The following is a 15,741-nucleotide window of genomic DNA, read 5'->3' on the forward strand; positions in this document are numbered from 1 at the left end:
TTCAGTCATCCAGTCAGGGAAGTGGAAATTGTACCATGTGACTTAGGTGACCATTGTGCACCGTGAATAACAAGTATACAATAGTTCACAAACAATCCAGAGGCTGAAAATTTTTTGAACTACTGTGAATATTTATAAATACCAGATACATTCACAGAACTGGGGGCAAGTTCATGAATAAGTAACAAATGGGAAAAAAGAAAGGATGCTTAATGTATTAGACAATGTATTAAACATAAATAGGTCTCTGCTTTCCAGCATCTTGCTAGGCAAAGAGAGGTTGAAAACAGTTTTAGAATAGACTGCTTTTTTCCTGGGTTAATTATTCTGATCCTCTAAAACTATGCTCCTTTCTGTTGGACCCAGTACACTACACTATGGCAGGACATTTTGTGGTTGAGTCTTCTCTGCCCCCCATATCCCCTCTGTGTCAGATTAACAACTGAACAGTTCATTCCCTGTGTCCTTCATTGTCTTATTTTGGAATTAAAAGGAGATTGTTTAGTATGTGTAACTATGAAGTTAACTGCATTAACATATTGGAAACACTGGGAAGTGTATTAACGCATTATTGATGCAAATAGCTTACACCACCAATTGGAATCCCAGTTTGGATATCTGGAAAGCCACATATGGATAAAGGACTGAGCCCTAAGTAAATATGGTCTCAGATACGTAGATGTGTGAAAAAGGGGGTATAAAACCTGATGCATTAATGTTCACAAGTGGGACATTGGGAGTGATTGAGTAGGTGAAAGCTCAAGACACCATTTCCTCTTGTGATGATCTCCATTTACTTTTCCCTCCATCTTTGCTTTAGCCAGTCTTTATAATGTTGTAAGCGTGTAAGCACCGAGGATTGATTTATCCTGCAGGTTGTAGGTATGCAGGGGGCAGTTCTATTACATGTCAAGCATATTATCTAAATATAACTCATAAAGTCACTGTATCAGGGGGTAGCCATGTTAGTCTGTATCTACAAAAACAACAAGGAGTCTGGTGGCACCTTAAAGACTAACAGATTTATTTGGGCATAAGCTTTCGTGGGTAAAAACCTCACACATCCGAAGAAGTGAGGTTTTTACCCACGAAAGCTTATGCCCAAATAAATCTGTTAGTCTTTAAGGTGCCACCAGACTCCTTGTTGTTTTCATAAAGTCACTCTGTTTTTTACCAATCTCATCTTCTTAATTAACTCCAAGTGGCTGCCAGAATAAAGAACCTTGTATTTGTGACAAGAGCATTCGCATCCCAAACTAATCCAAAGCTACAGTATGAACATGTCACCCTCTCACAGTGGGCTTATAGGAAGGGTAAAAAGCTGCTGCTAAAGTAGTTTTTTCTCTTAATTAATTAGCCTCTTAGAGTTGGTAGGACAACTCCCACCTTTTCATGTTCTTTGTATGTGTATATATATCTCCTCACTATATGTTCCATTCTATGCATTCGATGAAATGGGCTGTAGCCCACGAAAGCTTATGCTCAAATACATTTGCTAGTCTCTAAGGTACCACAAGTACACCTGTTCTTTTTGCGAATACAGACTAACACGGCTGCTTCTCTGAAACCTGCTAAAGTAGGGTAAGAATAAGTGCCCATAACTCAAGTTACAGCAGTTTAGTATTGGAGATGAATGACCAGGGTTCTAATCCTAGCTTCCAACTGGAGGTGATTATAGTCATTGTACCTGTTGTCTGCAACATGTGATTTAGTTACACCCCACACTATTAAAAACTCCATTTCTTCCCTCAGACTGTCTCTTTTTATTGGATTTCCACTGATTTGACACACTCTTGTTTATCAGGTTAAAGAAACTTGTTTCTGGATGTGCTTGTATAATTTCTCCATAGATAATATAAAGCAATTGTGTGTGCTTAAATGGGATGATCAATTCTGCATATTTCCTTGATGAATTGATTACTTCCTGGAAAGAATTACCACTCAAGAGTGATCAATTCAACTCAGATTTAAAAAAAAAAAAAAATTGTTACCCACACTGAATTTGTCAGAGCTTAACTACAATGTAGGGTTCACAAACAACTCCGGTAGTATAAATGCAAAACCAAACCCAGAGTACAGGTGAATTTGGAAGGCTTTGCTATTGTGTTTTACAATTTAAATTGTGGTGCGACTACCGGTGATGTTATACTTACAAAACAAACAAACAAACAAACAAACAAAATAGTTATATCAAAATTCAGTACAGCTGTTTGGTTTTTGTAGTAATCATTCACTTGAAGTAATCATTCAACTAAGTGGATGCTACCCATCATTCAGACTCAGGTTCAAACTGGCTGTTAGGTTTTTGGAAGTTTCCAAAGGCAGGGAATTACTTTGTACCTTCCTGAGTGCACTTAGGATCAGCTAAAGCATGTAGGAGAGCTTATGAGGAGATTGGGTGATGGCTTTATGGTTGCAGGACAGGAGTGGGAGTCAGGAAAATTGGACTCTATTTCCTGAGTGAATGAAATAAACCTTATTCTAAGGGTTTACATGGTGCATAGGCCTAGCTTAACTCTCTGCACAGGAGTGAATTTCACTCTAAGAGTGAAGACAAAAGGGCTGCAAGCACAGCTAAAGCAAACTTGTTTCAAAAATTTGGCAAGCATTTACAGGGGGAAACTGTTGCAGAATTTGCCGAACTCTGATTCCCTCCAGCAGGTCTGGATTCCAACTCTTTTTATTATTTGTATTGTGGTAGCACCTAGAGGCACCAGTTGTGATTTGGTCTCCATTGTGCTAGGTGCTGTACACATGCATAGTCTGAGACAATCCCTGTTCTGTAGATCTGACAAGCTAAACATACAATACAGGCAAAGGTGGGCAGGGAAATGGAGGCACAATGAGGTGAAGTACTTTAGCTGAAGTCACACTGTGCGTCAGTGGCAAATCTGGGAATAGAATTTAGGTCTCCTGAATTCCATGCCAGTGCCCTAACTGTTGCCTCTCCTGTCCCTAAGCCTAAATATTTATCCTAAACCGAAACAAAGCCTGTTTGGAAGTGTTTTGACAGATTACATTTGCAAACAAAATAAAACTAAACCACATGGAAAAGAAAACATTTCTGAGGGAGAAAATCAACACCACCGCTCCAATGCACCTGGACCAATCAATGATAATAGTGCATGAATCAGCAGTATATCCTGATGGGTTTTACACCGTCATTTTGTCCATTTATTTAAAGCATCTTAAGTGCAGGACTTCGCATGAAAAGTTTCTGCAATCATAACACTTTCCTTTTGTTGCTAAACAGTAGGCAATCAGTGGGTGTAAGTAATTGTCTGAGGCTTACAAAAGATGAAGGTTTGCTGGGTTTTCTGGCTAAACTCTGCAGATGTTTTCTTCAGCTAATCAAGCTTTGTCTTTAAATTGTTTGTTTGTTGTAGTTTTGCTGAGGCTGACATCCTCAGTGAAAATTCATGTGTTTACGAAATAGCACAGCTGTTGGGCAAATGGGGAAGATTGGATAATACTTCAGAGTAGAGATGGGCAAACCAATTTGCATTTACCTTGCCCCACCTTGAACCTTTGCCCAAATCTCAAATTAACCCTTTTTAGAGGCAAAAAGAACATTTCTCTTTTGTTTTATTTTTTATTTTCTCCCATTCCCACAAGATCCACAGCTTGGGTAAGCGCTAGAAAAAGCTGTTCTAAACCAAACTGAAACCTCTGGTGCTTTTGAAGATTGAGCTAAGAAGGTATAAAGAGGATAAAGGTTTCCTCCCCAGTTTGGTCATGTACTGGCTGTTGTGTGTGTTTTGGGGGGTTTTGTTTGTTTGTTTTCCCTCGAGAGGAAGTAGACAGTTAGTATATAGAACTAGTCAGGATTTTTTCAGTGCAATGCTTTTTCATCAGAAAATGCTGATTTATTGAAACAGCATTTTCATGGGAAAAGGTTGGTTTCAATGAATTTCTTGATTCAACAAACTTTGAAAAAAGTGTTTCAAAATTGTCTAAATGCTTCATTGTGCCGTTCTTAAATAAATAAAAATCTGGTTTTCCAGTTCAAGAAATGAATTGTCATGTCATAACTTAAGATAATTATAGCTTTTGTTTTGTGTTAGATTTTTAAATAAAAATGGTTGAAATCAAAACAAAACATTTGGATTGGAACCATTATTTTTTATTTAATTTTGAGTTCAAGGAAATTTTTCAGATTTACAATTTTTGTTCTGAATTGGAATAGGCAAAAATATCTGAATCTTGATAATTTTCACAAGGTGGGTAAATCATTTCCCAGCTGGCTGTAGTTGTAAGTAAGCCAAACCGTTCAAAGCCAGTCTAAGATTCCAGTCAACTACAGCTGCACAAGAGGCATGGGTGCATCACTGCATCTCCCCGGACACTGCCATTGAACAGTGGAAATATGCATGGCAAGAGTTGCCTCTAATTGTTTTTCATCCAGTTCTTCTAAATGTTTTGACTTTTCAAAAAATATTTTATTATAAATCTGTGCTGTTTATACACAGAACCTAAACACACTGACAACAAATAGGTGTCTGCAAAAACAGTAGATGACTCCTTGATGCAAAACCAGTGAAGGGAACTTGGCTTTATAAATTATTTGTTAGGTGAGAGGATAAAAGCAATGCATGGAATTAATCAACAATCAGGATCTGGAAGATTATATAGAAAGCTACATTTTGGGTATTACTGAAGTGGGAAGTAAGATGTGGAAAAGGTTGGTACTCACTCCCATCCCTAATGGCCGGAACCTTAGCTGTTGTAAATCAACCAAGGTCTATTGAAGTCAATGGAACTATGCCAGTTTACACCAGTTGAGCATCTGGCCCAAAGCATAGTTATTGGTATTCGCAGTAAAAGTATGTCATCATCAGAACATCGTTATGGAGGTCTCGTCCATCAGAAGGACATTACATCTGGTTAGATGTCCACCAACAATATCATTTTGGACATCTTTCATGACTTTGCTCATGTTTCGTTCACTGTTTGATGACTGGAATCATCATGTAAAGTGAATCAGAATATTCACTTTCTGCATCTAGCCATCACCCTTAGCACTGAATAATGGCTCTCCAGAATGACCACTGAAAGCTGGAAAAGTGCCACATCTCATACGTCTGCAGGTTTATAACTCAGAAAAAAGCCAAGCTCCTGTGCTTCCCCAAGTAACCATTGACAAGTCCATACTAAGCCCTTATACAGACAAAATTCCTAACCTGTGCGCTATGCCAGCGAGAAGCTTGACTTTGTAAGGACAAGCTAGGAAGGATGGTGGTCAGAGCATCATTGACAGGAGTCTCAGTCTGAGTCTGACCAATTTGGCAGCATAAAAAAACCAGGTCTTGTGCTGTGGCAGTACAGGAAAAGAACAGTTTCTTTGTCTCCACCACATTTGCAAAGTTTTAATTGATGGAACTGTTCAAGTTGGTAAACAAATAGTCTAGTGAATCTGGCCTTTACTCATTTGGATACAGAACCTATTTTATTCTAATGAATTTTCTGCTCACTTCTCAGATAAAATCATTCATATTTGGACTTGACTTCTCAGCCCATATAAGGACAGATCCATGTGTGATGGGAACACTTGCAATGTCTTCTCTGCTTGAATTCCAGCTAGTACAACTGACTGCAGTTCTTGAGATGCTTGAGGAATTATAGGCTATAATTTGCAATTATGGATCCACATCCTTCTTAGAACTTGTCTACATTACATGCTAGATCGGTGGGCAGCGATCGATCCAGCGGGGGTCGATTTATCGCATCTAGTCTAGACGTGATAAATTGACGGTTGAGCATTCTCCTATCGACTCTGGTACTCCACCAAGGCGAGAGGCACAGGCGGATTCGACAGGACAGCGTCAGCCGTCGACTTACCGCAGTGAAGACCCCACAGTAAATAAATCTAAGTACGTCGACTTCAGCTACTTTATTCACATAGCTGAAGTTGCGTACCAGATTGATCCCCTCCCCCCCAGTGTAGACCAGGCCTTAGTTGGTGAAGTCCAGCATGGAGAACTTTTGCCTAGATACTTGCTACTAGCTATTTGGCAGCTGGGACAGCCTCTGAAGGGGAACAGGTTGATGTAAAGCCACCTTTGCAGCTTCCTGGGCTGACAGTCATTGGTCCAACCTAGAGGGACATCTTAGAGCAGCATTGGAGATATTCAAAGTTACGTCTCTTTCAATGGCCAACATTGGACTATTCTGGTAGCCAGGGCTTATCAGAGCATTTGTAGTGCTCCAACTGTTCCCTCCAAATTCTTATGAGAGTCAAACAAACCTGGCTATTAGTTCTGTGTCATGGGTGGATTTCCTCATGTCAGGACATTCTTCATCTGGCCAAATAAACCAGTAAGCCAGTGCAAAGTGGCCACAGCGAGGGCTAGAATATTTCCCATTGGATCAACTACTGAGGAAATTGCTTCTATACAGGAAAGTAGGGTACTAGCAGTACGTAAAAAAGTTTGGCCATTGCTCATGAAGCCGTCCCTTGACACTAGTGGTATGTCTACACGCTAATGTGCAGTGAGTCTCCAAGTCTGGAGAGACAGGCTCATGCTAGTGGGGCTTTGTCTCCAATCTCCCTTGTTCAGGGAACACTGAGAAAGAAGTAGCAACGAACCCTGCGCAAAAATATTCAAAAGTATTCATTAATTCTGGGTGCCTTCATTTTATTGTCTGGTCAGCTTGAGACACCTAGGGACAGATTTTCAGAGATGCTGAGAACTTTCGGCTCCTTTTGACTTCAGTTAGATTTGCTTTGTCTCGATACTTCTGAAAGTCAGGCTGCTTTTATTTTAGATCAGGGCTGCCCAGAGGATTCAGGGGGCCTGGGACAAAGCAATTTTGGGAGCCCCTTCCATAAAAAAAAGTTGCAATACTATAGAATACTATATTCTCATGGGGTCCTGGGGCAAATTGCCCCACATGCCCCCCCCCCACCCCCGGGCGGCCCTGATTTAGATGCCTAAATATGGATTTCAGAGTCTCACTTTAGTGAGCTAGGTTTAAAACATTCAGCCTCACTAACTAAAAATTGTCAGAAGAAACAGGCAGAGAAGGGGGTGGGGTTTGCAGAAAGGGGAAGAAACTTGTAAGGTGACCAGACCATCCCAAATTCCCCTATAACCATGCTGTTTGGTAATTTTTAAACATCCTGGAAGAGGTGGGTCTTCAGGAGGGATTATTACTTGCTCCTATATGGCATTAGCACAAAATGCTGCTCAAGCACTGTAATGTGTGCTGATTTGTTGTGAAGTGCTGCCACTTGTCTATCTTGATAAATTGGTCCATATAAAGAATGGTTCTCTTAATGTACAGAGTACTCTGGATTTCGCTTGGTCAGGACAGTTGTTATTTACACTGAAAAAACCTATGATCTTTTTCCAGTTTTCAGGGGTAAAAGGGCCCTTCACTTACTAACTTTTTGCAGCCCCAGCAAAGTAAGCTAATCAGGGGCAGGTTGTATGTCTATCTGCCAAGTTAAAAGCAGAGCTTGTGAATACACTGCATACCTCAGATGCATTCAAGTGTGCACCTGGTGTTAGTTAATTGGGTGAAGAGGTTTTGCCTGTGGGTGGAAAGGAATTAGTGACAGAAGTATTTTCTATTCTCTCACTATAGTCCCCCCCACCCCCATGCAATGAGATGAAGAGCATGATTGACTGGTCTATTTTTGCAAGACCAGCTAGGTCAAGACCCAGGAAAGTTCAAGGTTAGAAGGAGGATTATCTGATTTACAAAAGATAAATAAGCAGGTTCTAGGATACACCAAGGGCACATGTCTTCTCTCTCACTGAGTAAATCTTGAACTCTCCTTGGAGGGAAGGAGCGGGGATTCATTATGGTGACCCTCGACACTGGCTTCCTGGCTTCTCCAGCAAGATGTCTGGAAGTGAGGAAAGCAAAGAGTGTGTTTTGCTCCACTATGTGGTGTCAACATGTAGCAGGAGGTGGAGGGGGAACAACCCCCTCCCCCAAAAAAGAAAACCCTGCAGTTATAGGGAAACAAAATTGTGACTGCTAGTGAGAATAATACATAAATGATGATGTTTTGCAGTCCTAGAATCTTTCCCAGGGAAATTTCAAAGAGCCTTACAACCATTTAGGTAGTTTAAGCTCACAATACCCCATTGGTTATACCAGTTTTAGAGATGGGGAAACTGAGACACAAAGATTGAAGGCCGATGCAGAGGGTTCTGCACATCACAGAACTGGTGGCCTGCTGCAGGACTGGAAGGGAGGACTGTCAAAATGCTGGACCCAATCCCCAGGGTGTATGCTTCCCTATTCCATGAAGCCCAGTTCCACTGGGGCTCCTTCTGTGCCATAGCAAAGGCAGTTGGTGTGGGTGTGGGCTGGCTGAGGAGAGAAGTAATATGGCCTGAGAAGGCAGGATTATATTCCCTCCACCCTTTTGCCAAGCCTGTTTATTCATGCTAACAACAGTGGGGAAGATTAGCCCCTACCTGACTTGCCGAGGTCAAACAGTGAGTCAGTGGCAGAGCCAGAAACACAACTCAGCTCTCCTGCATGTTATTGAAGAGAGCATCCCTCTTCTCCAGCAGACAAGAGGTGAGGGTCTTCGTGCTAGCAACAGAAAATGCAATTGGGTCAGATTTCTGCAGCTGTCTAGCTCAGTGCTAGAGAAGACAGAGGACCATATGGGTTTGTGAGACAGGATCTCCAGGTTGCTAGCCATGTTGTAGAAAGCTCTAAAACAGGTGGACTTGCCTACCAACAAAATGAAGGAGTTGTTGTTGTTGTTGGGGGGGTGTCTTGTGGAAGAGATTTGGGCATAAATCATACTGATTTCATGCATTTAGGAGCTAATCTCAATTATTTTAATTGGTTTCTCCAGGGAGTTTGGTTGGTCAGAACTAGGAGGGACAAGTTTTCCCTAGGAAGATAAAGATAAACCAATCCTTCTTGCAAGCGAGTTCAATTTGACAGAAATAGATTTACGTGTAGCAGGAAGTACATAACTCAGAAACACGAGCAGAACAAAATCAACTCAACTTTGGAATTTGTCTAATCTCCTCTTAACTAAAACTGAGAGGACCGGATCTGTCCAGTTAGGCCCTGATTCAGCAAGATACATCAGTTTGCGAGTAGTCTCACTGAAGTGACACATGCTTAAGTACTTTGCTGAATTGGAGCCTTAATGTCATATCTAATGTGTCCTTGGCACTGCATCTAAGGCCAGATCCAAAGCCCATTGAACTCAGTAGAAAGAATGGCTCCTATTGTACTACAACAGTACATAAAAACAGTCCTGCATCTTAAGAGAAAACTCCGTAATGTTTCAGTCTTTCAGAGAGATGAATTCTTAGGATATGCTGCGTGGAATACATGTACACTCTCCAAAGAGTTCAGCCTCATTCTCACTTGCATTGCTGTAGTGAAGAGAGTAACTCAGTGGTAGTTTGCAGAATTACGTGTATGAAAGTGAGAGAAGTGTTAGCTTTTATGGCCTTGATTCTCTACAAACTTGTCCCCTGTGAAAACAAGTGTACACCGGGTGTCAAATACTACCATTCTGATCTGATAGCTCTTTACACTGATTTTATGCTGACTGTCTCTAAAGTGTTAACCCTCGTGCCCACTTGTATTGCTATAGTCAAATTCTTTCAGGCATTTCTACTGCAAATCTCTCTATCGTGTGTTTGACTAGATCAAAGGAATTCCCTCTGGTCTGAAATTCAGCTTCTTATGCCTATTGTAAGTGCTGCAGATGATAACATCCTCATTTTGGGGTATCAGAAGAGTAGGAGATATATATACCTTATTAAGAACATTCAGCCATGGGAAGAAGAGAGGCGCTATTAGAGTAGTAAGAATAATCATTCACAAACATTTTGGTGATTTCTAAATAGAATTTCACATTGACGTGCTTTCATTCCTTCTTTGTGAATGTTCAAACGAGTGAAGTTATGCTCATCCATGTTCATGAAAATAAAAATTCAATAAATCAATTAATGAAATTATATTTGGTGACAAAATCAAATTTGGCTTTAGGGAAAGAACCTTATGAATCTGAGGTCACAAGGCTTGTGGACTTGTGACTCAGGTGACAAGGCACACTGCTTGCATAATGAATTGTAAATAGCAACTACTTGAAGGATTCTTCGCAGGGAAACTCCCATAAAACATTACCTGAACAGTTTTGAACAGTGAACAAATGTGTAAAAAAATCAGTCAGTTTGTGGATAATTTGCAAAGAAGAAGAGACACTAAATTTGATTAATAGATTTTCCAGTGTCAATTCTTCACCCTGCTTCACTAAGAAGAGTGATTCAGTTAAATCACTGAACCTGATCATTTGTCTTTTTATTTTTTTTCTTCCTCACATGCAGGTTGGTTGTTTCTCATCTCCATCATGTTGTGTTCAGTGTCACCAAATTGTTTATGAAGAGGCTTTCAATACCAGGGCCGGCTCCAGGCACCAGCTTAGCAAGCAGGTGCTTGGGGCAGCCACTCCGGAGGGAGGTGGCACGTCAAGCTATTCAGCGGCAATTTGGCGGAGGATCCCTCATTCCCGCCGAATTGCCGCGGAAGTGCCGCAGATCGCGATCGCAACTTTTGGGGGGGGGGCTGCTTGGGGCGGCAAAAACCCTGGAGCCGGCCCTGCTCAATACATATAACAGGGTTTCTCTGTACATTTGAATAGCAGGAGAAGATGGGGGGGGGGTTCATGAGCAGAACATTTCCCCCATTTTCACCCCTTCCCCCTAAGGTTTTAACTGAACAAGGTGCTTAAGGATGTGCCTATCTTTAAGCACATACATAGTCCCATTGACTTCAATGGGGCTTGCTTTGGTACCATGCCAAATTGGGGCCTGAATGGGGACTTGATTGAAGAAGAAAGACAGCAGCTGGAAACTGTGATGAAGAAACTCAAATCAGAAGACAAGCGGAAAAAGAAACACTGAAAATGTCACCAACACATGGATTAATGCTTGAAGTTTCACTTTTCTTTCTTTCTTTCTTTCTTTCTAACATTCATTAATAGAAATCATTACACATTAGTATGGCTGGCCACAAAGCTCCATTAGCCACAATTTATTTGTCTTTAGTAAAAATTTAAAAGTCAATTTTCCACGTTTATATCAAAAAGAGAGTGCGAGAACTTGAGAATAGTAATATTATTATTTTGGTCCATCTCCTGGGTTTTCCACCATCAATAAGTTAAAAGCAATTTTTAATAGCAGACACACCGAGGGAGACTTGTTATTTTTGAACTTTCAAGTCATTCTGTTTTAATCTGTGATCTGATATTTTTATGAGGCGTTGTTGGGTTTGCAGGGTTGGGGAGGGTTTCCTGTCTGACTGCAACAAGCAACTTTTCCTTCAGCTTTCAAAATGGTGAGGTTAGCAGAGGTCCGGCTACAGTCACGCAAAAATTAGAATAATAAAAACGTAATAGAAACCAGGGAACTTGGAATTCAGCAGGAGCATGAACTTTTTACCCTTCAAAATCAGAGCTTTTGCCTTCTTGCCTAAGGTGTCAGTCTATCTACCTATTAATCATTGTCAAAGAGCTTTCCTATGGAGGAGGTTTTAAAAAATAATATTGTATTTATATCTCTACAATAAAATGCATGTTTTATGGATTGAGCAAACAGGATGAAAGAATAAAAAATAGATGCAAAGAAATAAATTCAGTCCTGGCATTAATATTGACTTCAATTCTGATCCACCCTCTTACAATGGGACTGGATTTGCCCCGAGGACTCTAAACTGCAGCATTATCTTTTTTGTTGTTGTTGGGTTTTCCCTCCATTTATTGAGCAGTTAACTAGTCCTTCTCTGCCTCTCCTTCTCCTGATACGCTCCTGCTATTATGTAATGATCATTACAGCCTTTCCCTTGGCGGGTTCACCTCCTGCCTTCTTTCCATCATCAGTGCTTGCAGGATTACGGAGTGCATATGCAGGGACAGCAGTGATTGCTCATATCTCTCCTCCATAGCAGTAAACAGTTGATGCCCTGGAGCTATATCTGATACTGGAATATGTACTACTGTCACTTTGTTTCTTTTGCTGTGTCCTTCAGATCTCGGCTTCTTAAAACAGCCAGTATATACCCTAATGGAATATTCTTATATAAATTAGCAGTTGCCTCCTAAGGGGAAAACAGGTGTACTAACATAAAGAGATAAACAATAATCTTATACAAAGAACATCCAGAGAATATGGAAACTTTACAAACATCCAAAGTGCAATAGATGGGGAAAATCCCAAGAGACATAAATTCAGACATGAATTTACTTCATTAGGAGATTTGTACATTCAGCACATCTCATGATTTTGCAGCATGTCTTGAAACAAAGGCAGGGAGTGTGGTCTAATGACTAGAACAAAGGAATAGGAGTCAAGGCTTCTGATCTGTCCTTGGAGCCACCATGACTACCATACAACCTGAAGCAAGTTACTAACTGTGATCATTTTGTTCTTCAGTTTAGCTGAGTGTAAAATGGAACTAATAGCACCTGCTGACAGGTAGGTGGTTGGGCTTTCAGTCCCCAGGATGAAAGTTGATATGTCAGTGCAACTATTATTAATTATGAGTCTAAGCACATCACATTGCTTTTAGTAGGTCAGGCTATAAAGCTGTCAGCCATAAGGTTGTTTTTATCACCTCTTACAAACTTTGTACTACTCTTTTTCATACAACTTAGAGCTATCTCTGTATATTATTATGTAAATAATACAGTATGCCCAAGAGATTTAATAGACAAATAAAGCACTGAGCCCTGCCCCAAAAAATATAAATTCGAAGTTAAGATTTAACTTGGCACGGTTGCAGGTAATCAGCTGGGGGTAAAAGAAAGGAATAGAAGAGTAACACAAAGAAGATCACAAAGTAGCTTTTGCTGATCATTATCAGAGATAACAAAGGATTTGTTTGGTTGTTATTTCTTAGAGAGTAGGAGTTGGATTTGCACGCATGGCTCATCGAAAAATTGAGAGGTTTTGTGTGAATGAATTTTATCATGTGCGTTTCTCCTGAACTGTTCACTCTGGCTCTTCGCTACAAATAGTACAAATGATGAGCCAAAGCCTGAGAAATGCATCGTTATTTCATTAAGAGATGTGGACACTCAGCACAGTGATAGGTACCTAAACGTATATAAGATAGGTGAGCAGAAAGGCAGGAAATTAAACTGAATATCTTATATTTGTGATTCAATAGTTGAGCTGTAGGACTGGTCATTGGAGTCACATGGTAGTGTTCCAGTCATCTGACTGGATGACCTAGCCTTTATAAACTACTTCCATTAGAAGTAATGTTCTTGTTTGTCATGACATCGATTTGATTTCATGATTAAGTGAATCTCAGGGAGGGCTCCAAATTTACTTTTGAAGAACACCCATTTGATGAAATCTGTATGACTGTGACAAGTTAATGGGTACAAACACAGTCCAAATAAAATTTTCTTTAGAATTTTCTGAAATGTTTGTGAATAGTTTTTGGGAATACTGAGGTTTCTGGTAAACAAATTTTGGCTGCCTTGCTTTTACAGAAGCAGTGGAAGAATTAATTTATTTGAACCAGATTTAGGATGTATTGGCAATTTTAGAGATCTACAGGCCTTTGTCCAGTAAAGGCCTGTAGACATTCATGGAATATATTAACTGAAAGTTAGAAACACAGGCTCAGTTAACAGACATTGCTTTTGGTTAACTTTTAGCCCAGTTCCCAGGACCATAACCTTAACCTGCAATGAAGTTTGATAAGAAATATTGTTTATGGGTGCAATGTACTGTAAAATTCTCAGCTGTTATGACACTCACACATCAGTAAAGCAACCTACTTCAAAAACATGTTCATGTCCAACAGCAAAAAAACACACTTTAAAACAACCTTCAGCAACAGTAAAATACAATCTGTAATAACAGTTAACCATAATAGTCCTTCAGGGACCTATATACCAGAGTATTAAAATAAATGGGTCACAAGCATTCCAAATGCAGCTTTTCCCTGTGTAAGCCAAGGCTACCTCCACTTTAGGACTCTTACTAAAGGACATCCAGTTGACTTAAATTAATTACACAAATCCTGGGTTTTCCAGAGGGAAAAGAAACTAAGGACAAAGACTGCCCATTGGTGTCTATATAAAATATGTTTTTAAACTAACAGCTTTTCTAGTGAGAATATGCAGAGAGAGGGGCAGGTTTCATGGATAAAGCACTGGATTGCAGCTCAGGAGAGTGGGTTCTATTCCTGATTCTGCCACTGACCTGCTCTTTGACCTGAGGCAAATCACTGCACCGTTCTCTGCCTCAGTTTCCCCTCCATACTACTGTATGTTTAGATTATTACCATATTGGGGTGGGGGCAGTCTTTTACTGTGTGTATACTGTGCATAGCAAAATAAGACCCTGATTTTGGTTAGACCCTCTAGGCACTACTTTGCTATAAATAAATTAATAATTAAAGAAATGTTCTTGCTGTCAAATATAATCTAAACATGTATAAGTACAGTCACTCATTATTTCTTTAAAATTATTATTATTTGTATTGAGTTGAGTTAGCGTATGCTGAAAGGTATTGGACTGACGACCCTATGAACTGAAATCCTCTAGTAACTTTACCAACAAACTATCAGCACAAGCTTTCTCCTTACTGCTTACAGCATTCAGGGATAATATAATGTGCCTGAAAGGTGGCCTGAAGAAGCACCTTTTGGGAAGTATATTTTCCCCATCGTTTCAGAGTGTGGCCTTTGCTGACTATGCCAACAAGAGGGCTAATTCTTCTGCGGCAAGTTGTGCACTAGGAGCTGTACTGAGATCCACAGCTCGGTTTACATAGGTCAAACGGTCATCAGATGATAATGACTTTCAGTCACTACTATCTGAGGTTGGATTTGAAGCAGCATCCTAAGGGTCAAAGGCTCTGTATCCCATTTCCCATTCCCCACTTCTTGGTTCATTTAGTAACTCAGCAGCATTTATCTTGTTACCAACAGCTGTTCAAACATAGAAAACAAAACAGTTGTTAGTTCCTTTTGAAGGATCAGCAAGAAGTATTGAGTGATTTATCAGAGACGGGCTGAACAGGTAACAAAGGCAGCTCACCGTGGTTATTTGGGGGCATGCAATGTACTTGTTTGTGTTTAATAATCGTGTGTGGCTGGTTCTGTAGATTAGATACTTGGACACGGATTCTAGAATCGTTCTACTATTTAATACCTAATCTTATATTTTTCATTTAATGTTGATGAAGAGTATCAAATCGATAGCCCTCAAATTTATCAATGAGCAGAGGCTGTACAAGCTTCCCTCATGCTGCCCAACAATATGACTCCACCCTGTCCTAGATTTTCAAAGGAGGCAGAGGGTGAGAAAGCAGTTTAGTCTCCAGGGACCACTGAAGATTTTAGCCTCCCTGGTGAAAATACCATGAAAATGATGTGATGGAGGTGTGGTGAATTCAGATAAATGTAGCACAAGTGGAAAGTAACTGAAATCTGATGCCATGTGTGCAGCTCTCAGTGGACAAATGTCCAGATCACAAAACTACTGTCACACTGATTGGTCTTCTTGGCAGAGTGGCCAATGAATTATCATTACGACAGAGTCTGAACTACACCTCTCAGACCTAAGGCATATTGGTGGGAAACCTCACTGCATCTGCCTTTAATTGTATCTGCTCTGTTCTTCAGCAAAGGACTTCAGTCAGTCTACAGACCTAAACTAGCTATTTCACCAGCACTACCTCATCTTTAAATATATGTTATATATTTTCTATTAATATTTGTTAGAGAAACAC

The sequence above is a fragment of the Terrapene carolina genome, unplaced genomic scaffold, assembly GCF_002925995.2.
Source record: "Terrapene carolina triunguis isolate 2854851 unplaced genomic scaffold, T_m_triunguis-2.0 Scaffold96, whole genome shotgun sequence".
Lineage (NCBI taxonomy): Eukaryota > Metazoa > Chordata > Testudines > Emydidae > Terrapene > Terrapene triunguis.